Source organism: Nematolebias whitei, chromosome 19, assembly GCF_014905685.2.
Source record: "Nematolebias whitei isolate Nwh7 chromosome 19, NemWhi1, whole genome shotgun sequence".
NCBI classification, from domain to species: Eukaryota; Metazoa; Chordata; class Actinopteri; order Cyprinodontiformes; family Rivulidae; genus Nematolebias; species Nematolebias whitei.
The window spans coordinates 17,684,680-17,691,378 of NC_056516.1; the positions used below are offsets into that span (position 1 = coordinate 17,684,680).

The window sequence follows — 6,699 nt, forward strand, 5'->3', positions numbered from 1 at the left end:
ATGGATGGATGGATGGATGGATGGATGGATGGATGGATGGATGGATGCATGGATGGATGCATGGATGGATGGATGGATGGATGCATGGATGGATGCATGGATGGATGGATGGATGGATGCATGGCTGGATGTTTTCTGACTGATATTTTTCTACAAAGGTCTTCAACATGACCTATTTGTATGTTCATCAGTGTAAGTCTGATTAGCACCAAACTGAAGAACCTCTTCTTACGCTGTCGGAGACACTTCTAATAGCACTTTGTTAACTATGAAGTGATTTGCTTAATTTTGATTAGCATAATTTAACATTTTTGTACAATTATAACTAAGCTGGAATGTAGGGACATCATGAAAAATAGTGACAATGGAGAGTGTATTGTAGGTTTAGACAATATTAGGTACAACCAGCCTAAAGAACAGAAGAAAGATAATATGTATTTTATATTCCACAAGATTTATGACACAAGTTAACATTACAGTACTTCAAGTAATTATCCAGACAAATGTTTCTTTTTACAAACTCAAACGATACAGGGAACTCGTGAAAAATGAGACATTTTAACCATTTGTGAACCGATGTACTTTTATAAAATTTTCAATATTTAATCATGGAACATTTTCAATTCAGTTTATTTATATAGCTCCAAGTCACAACAGAAGTCATCTCAGGGCACTGATCAAAAACATTCACATGCATATAAAAGCCAATTAGTAAAAGTTATATATCTAAGGAAGCAGCAGATTGTGTTGAATCTTTGTGTCATCACAGTCTCCCGACCTGAGCAAGCACAAAGGAGACAGTGGAAAGGAAAAACTCCCTTTTAACAGGAAGAAACCTCCAGCAGAACCAGGCTCAGGACGAGCGGTCATCGGCTTTGATCGGCTGGGTTTGAGAGGACAGGAAGCAAGAACAGACAAACAGAATGACAGGCCCAGATGTACTTTCTAAAGGAGGAAATACAAAAAAAAAACATGTTAAGATAGAAATAATTACAAATACAAACAGGTAGAATAAGTAAAGACAGCAGCAGAATGAGGAAATGTGGTCAGTTTGTACTCCAGCAGTCTAAAGCCCCCAGTAGACTCCCGCGTACGTCCGTTCACGCGGAGATACGCACGTACGTACGCGGAAGGTTGAGACTTCATACTCGAGCGTCCACCCTGAGCAGCTGCAGAGCAGCTTCGCAGACAAGGGGCGTTTACCTTCGGGACAAACTGAGGTCTCCGATTGGTCATTTGCTGACATGCCTACTGGATTGATTGACAGGTCAAAAAAAAGAAAAGAGCTGGCAGCCCCAGCCGCAGCGGTATTCTGTGTTTATATGTTGTTAATGAAAAGTTCTAAAAAAACAAAACAAAACAGGGAGCGCTGGCTGGTCCTGCAGCCCACACATCAGACCAGCCCAACATGAAATTTCCAGCTCCTCCTGCAGTCACGCTGGGACAGATTTTAATTCACTCGTGACAAATTCCTTCATTTCTCACAATTTCAGTCATGGCATCAACGGAGGAGGAAGAGATCACTGCATCTTGGCAATAAACAAACAAACGAAAAGGCCAGATCAGGGATGAAGAAGGAAAATTGAATACATTGGTGTTGCATACAAAACAGTCCATCGCCGGGCAGTTTATTGTGCGACACCATGTTGTAAAAATTGAGCTTTGTGCAGACATGCCCTGCGGAGGTACATGCGTACCTCTGCGTACGGACGTACGCCGGAGTATACTGGGGGCTTAAGCCTAGAGCAGCAGAACTGGAACATATGGACCAGTAAGACTTGTAATACAAGACGAAGCTAAGTTTTTGAGCACTTTGTATGTTAGAAGTAAGATTTTGATATATAATTTGAATTTGGTAGGGAGCCAATGGAGAGAAGCTAAAACTGGAGAGGTATGATCTCTCCTACTAACTCCAGTTAAGACTCTGGCAGCAGCATTTTGGATTAACGGAATACTTTATAAAGGAGTATTTGGACACCCAGATAACAAATCATTGTAATAGTCCAGTCTAGACGTGATAAATGCATGAACCAGTTTTTCTGCATCATGTTTGGACAAGATGTTTCTAAATTTAGTGATAGGAAAGTGGTTCTAGTAACTTTTTAATGTGGGGGTTAAAATACATATCCTGATCAAAAATAACACCAAGACTTTTAACTTTAGAACAGAAGGCCAAATTAGTGCCATTTAGAGGAAGTGTAAGGCTGCAAAATTTATTCCTAAACTGCTAAGGACCACAAACCAACATCTCAGTCTTGCCTGTATTTAAAAACAGAAAATTGAAGATCATCCAGGTTTTTATGTCTTTATGACATGCTTGTAGTCTAAGTAGCTGATTGGATTCATCAAATTTCATGGACAAATACACCGTCTGGCCAAAAAGAAGTCACCACCTGGATTTCACTAAGCAAATAGGTACGAGCCTCCTATTGGATAATTACTGCATGGGTGATTATCTTTCAGCTGGCAACAAGTTATTTTACCCCAACTGGTGCAATGAGTTGCTTCTCATTTCTTAAACAACCATATCGAAAGACACATCGCGTGGTCGTGGAAAAGATGTTAATATGTCAGTCTGTTTGAGAAGGGTCAAATCATTGGCATCAAGCAGAGAAAACATCTAAGGAGGTTGCAGAAACTACTAAAATTGGGTTAAGAACTGTCCAACACATGATTAAAAACTGGAAGGATAGTGGGGACCCATCCTCTTCGAGGAAGAAATGTGGCCGGAAAAAAATCCTGAATGATCGTGCTCGACGATCACTTAAACGTTTGGTGAAATCAATTTCCAGAAAAACCGAAGAACTGATTTTCTGCTTTTAAATACAGGCAAGAGACTGAGGTTTTGATTTTTGAACCTGAGCAGCTTAGGAATAAATTTTGTAGCCTTACACTTCCTCTGTATGGCATTAATTTGGCCTTCTGTTCTAAAAAACCTGAAGAAAAATGGCTGTGTTTAATCGTGAAAGTAAGAGCTTTTCCACACGCACAGTGCGAAGGAAACTCAAGGGATTGAGACTAAACAGCTGTGTATCCTTAAGAAAACCACTAATCAGTGAGGCTAACTGGGAAAAAAAAGGCTTCATTTTGCTAGGGTGCATAAAGATTGGACTCTGGAGCAATGGAAGAAGGTCATGTGGTCTGATGAGTCCAGATTTACCCTGTTACCGAGTGATGGGCACATCAGGGTAAGAAGAGGGGCAGGTGAAGTGATGCACCCATCATGCCTAGTGTCTAGTCATCAATACAAGATCTTGGTGAAAAATGTAATGCAAACTGGATGGAAATAAATCTTGTGATATTGCAGAAGCTTATCAAAACAATGCCACAGTGAATGCATGCTGTAATCAAAGCTAAAGGAGGTCCAACAAAATATTAGTTTGTGACCTTTTTGGTGGCAAATTTTTGGGGGCCAGACAGTGTATAACTGTATCATCAGCATAACAATGACATTGTATCCCATGCTGTTTAATAACATTGCCTAATGGAAGCATGTACAAGGTAAAGAGTATTGATCCAAGCACTGAACCCTGAGGAACTCCATGACTAACTTTGGTGTATGAAGAAGATTCATTATTTACATTTACAAATTAGAATCTATCAGATAGATATCACTTCACCACTTGCTCTCGAATAGATCGGATGCTTCTCCCCTCCCTCTCTGCTTTGCTTTGCTGCTCTGTCTGTCTGTGAAACTGGTTGTGAGACTCTCTTGCATTTCTTCCGAACCATAATTATGGACTTGTTTTGATCAGTTGGTCCCTCAACTCAATTTACAACATTTCTTTAAAGAGAAGACATACTTTAGGCGAGCCGATTTGCCCTGTTGGCATGCACGCGGCTGGATATCTCATCAACTTGGACGACTTGATGATGTGCCTATCTCTGCTGCCATCTGTGGATTTTAAAGACGCATATTTAATTGGATTTTCGATAACTGGTTCCTGCTATTTTGGATTCGGCTGGCTGGTTTATCTACAATCAAGGAAGTCGTCGGCAGCAAATTTGGACCCGATCACGCTACTTGCCTTTATGATGGCTTGGTTCATGTCTCGAGTACCCAGACTCAAATGCTTTGGGCTGAATGGATCAGATCTTGGGGATTTTACTCAGTCACGTTCCATCGGTGTGGTCATGCTAATTTGGACATTTCGGAACCGAGTTGACCAACACAAACTCAAGGTAGATGTCATTAAGTCCTGCCTGTCCCCAAAACAACTGTGTTTATCTAAATTTTGGTTTCCTTGGCTGGTCTTGAAGGCCATCTTATCTGAATTTGCCTGGAGAAAATGTGATCTGACGCCCACCACCCCCTTCCTGAGGAATTTCCAACTGATAACCAGATGAAACCAGCTGAATAAACTGTGTGTCATCATTTCAGGACTCTTGGATTCTCATAGAAGTTATTCTTGGCCATTCCTCGACATACCTCGAGAATGTTTATGGATCTCACCAGAGGACATTGACTGATTACAGTGACCTCGAGAGCATCTATAAGCGTTGTTGACCACTCTCGTCTCCAATTGCAGAATGTCTACGTAAATATGTGCTTGTTTGTGCGAGGCGTTTCTTTAATATTAGAGGGTTTTTTCCTCAGGCAAGAAAAAAAAGTCTGATAGGAATTTTTTTCGCCTCCAACTCCTACATGTGTCCAATTAACCACTGTTTTTGTCTGTCCAAACAGGTCTCACTTGTAAATGAGTCTTCTAGGCTCAATGTGATTTATCTGTTTAAATAAAGGTTGAATGAATAAAAAAAGATATGATTTAAACCAATTTAGAACCGTTCCTGTAATTCCAACATCATATTCAAGTCTTTGTAATAGAATATTATGATAAGCTGTATCAAATGCAGCACTGAGGTCAAACAGGACCAGTGTAGACACCTGTTCATTGTCAGAGGCCATACGAATATCATTAGTAACTTTCACCAGTGCAGATTCAGTGCTGTGGTGAGCTCTAAATCCTGACTGAAACTTTTCAGACATATAATTTCATTGCAGATTCATGCAACTGACCATCAACTATTTTCTCTAGAACTTCCAGTATATCTAACCAAGCTTTTTCTGAAACAGTGAGGTTTACTGTACAAGTTTTTGTGAAGCCTTTATTTTTTCTAACCATACTTTGTGCATACGGAGGTTGACTTGACTAGACATTATTTTTTTGTGTCTGTGTTTGTATTTCCACATCTGTTAGCTAAATGCTTCATGAACAAACATGACAATAACTCCATTATTTATACCTAACAGCCTAAATTGACGCTGTAGTAGCTGAAAGTCATTTACAACTCACATACTGAACGTAGCATCTCATCAAATCACCTGTATGTGCACATACAGCTATAATATATGAATTTTACTTTCTGAAGCGATCGACAAAAAAACATTTTTTTCAATGAAATTATAATGTTTTTAAATCTTCCTGTAGTTATTTCCAATGTTTGAGCAAACTGCTACAACGCTGCCATTGCGCAACATCACATGATCATGACAGAAAGCAGACAATGTCTTTTTTGTTTGACTGTAAATTAATAATTTATATATTTTTTTGGCTAAAACGTGTTTACCATTTAAAACAAATAAACTAATGGACATCAGCTTTCATGTTTGAATCAAAGTATCACCTTCTTCCACCTGATTTTTCTCCATTCTTATGCAGAGTTGGAAGTTTTGCATTTGAAATTCAGAATCTAATTCATCCCGAGGTGCCATAAATCAAAGCTGGCTTTATTTTGGCAGCACACAGATGGCCCAAACACACAACTCACCTCAATTAAGAGCTGAAGATTGGAGCTAAAAGGGAAAAGTGTTTGGAGAGGAAATGGGGCACCTGTTCGCCTGTCATCTCCACAGCTCTTCTGATCAGTGACTGGGAGCTTCCCTCTGAGCTGTTTCACTGCTGAATTAATGACGGCAAACAAAGCTAAAGCCTCCTCAAAGCCCCTCTGTGACTTCATTCTCCTTCCACTTTGGTCCCTCTCAACTAATCTTCAGTGTCACACTTAATGAGATTTCCAGTTTGTAAAGTAAGTGGAGCAATAACTCCCCGAGCACAGGCTGCCATCGCCATCCTACCATCCTTTTTGGATGCTTTAAAGCAAGCACCTCACACCCTCGCTCTGTTTATGTTCTTAGTAAAGCATGAATTATCAAATCATTACTCAACAACACAATCAATTACTCATTCTACAAATATACAGCAGAGGATGCATCCATGTAAAACATGTTGTTTGCTTTATTGATAGCAGTAGAGCGGTTTCTGCAGCCCCTCAAACCACTGAGTCAATAAAATGATACGTTAGCTTCATATGCACGTCAAAATCAATTATAATAAAATATAACTCAATGACCATGTTTCCATCTGCAAAGACTGTTTTCAGTAAAGTCAGTCAGCACTCAGCAGTCATAATGCTGTTTGTCCCATTATGTTATGTTATTATAATGTTGGTATTAGTGTGATTAGGCCTGGACAAATACAACATGCAGGACTGAGCAGGAAGTCAGAACATTATGACCAATCACCTGAGCACCACACATACCTGTACAGCTGAAGGGTCTGAACATGACTTCATCACAAAGATGACAGAAGTCACCTTTCTCCTGAATACAACCACCTGCTGATTTGAAATCTGAATGTGAAGAAAAATAAAATTTTATATATATATATATATATATATATATATATATATATATATATA

General features: G+C 39.4%; 1 protein-coding gene across 1 annotated transcript in view; it reads right to left on the reverse strand.

The window, feature by feature from the left end:
* The window catches only part of nxph1 (neurexophilin 1), a 57,934-nt gene that overhangs the window by 19,210 nt on the left and 32,025 nt on the right, over positions 1-6,699 (reverse strand). The window lies entirely within an intron of this gene.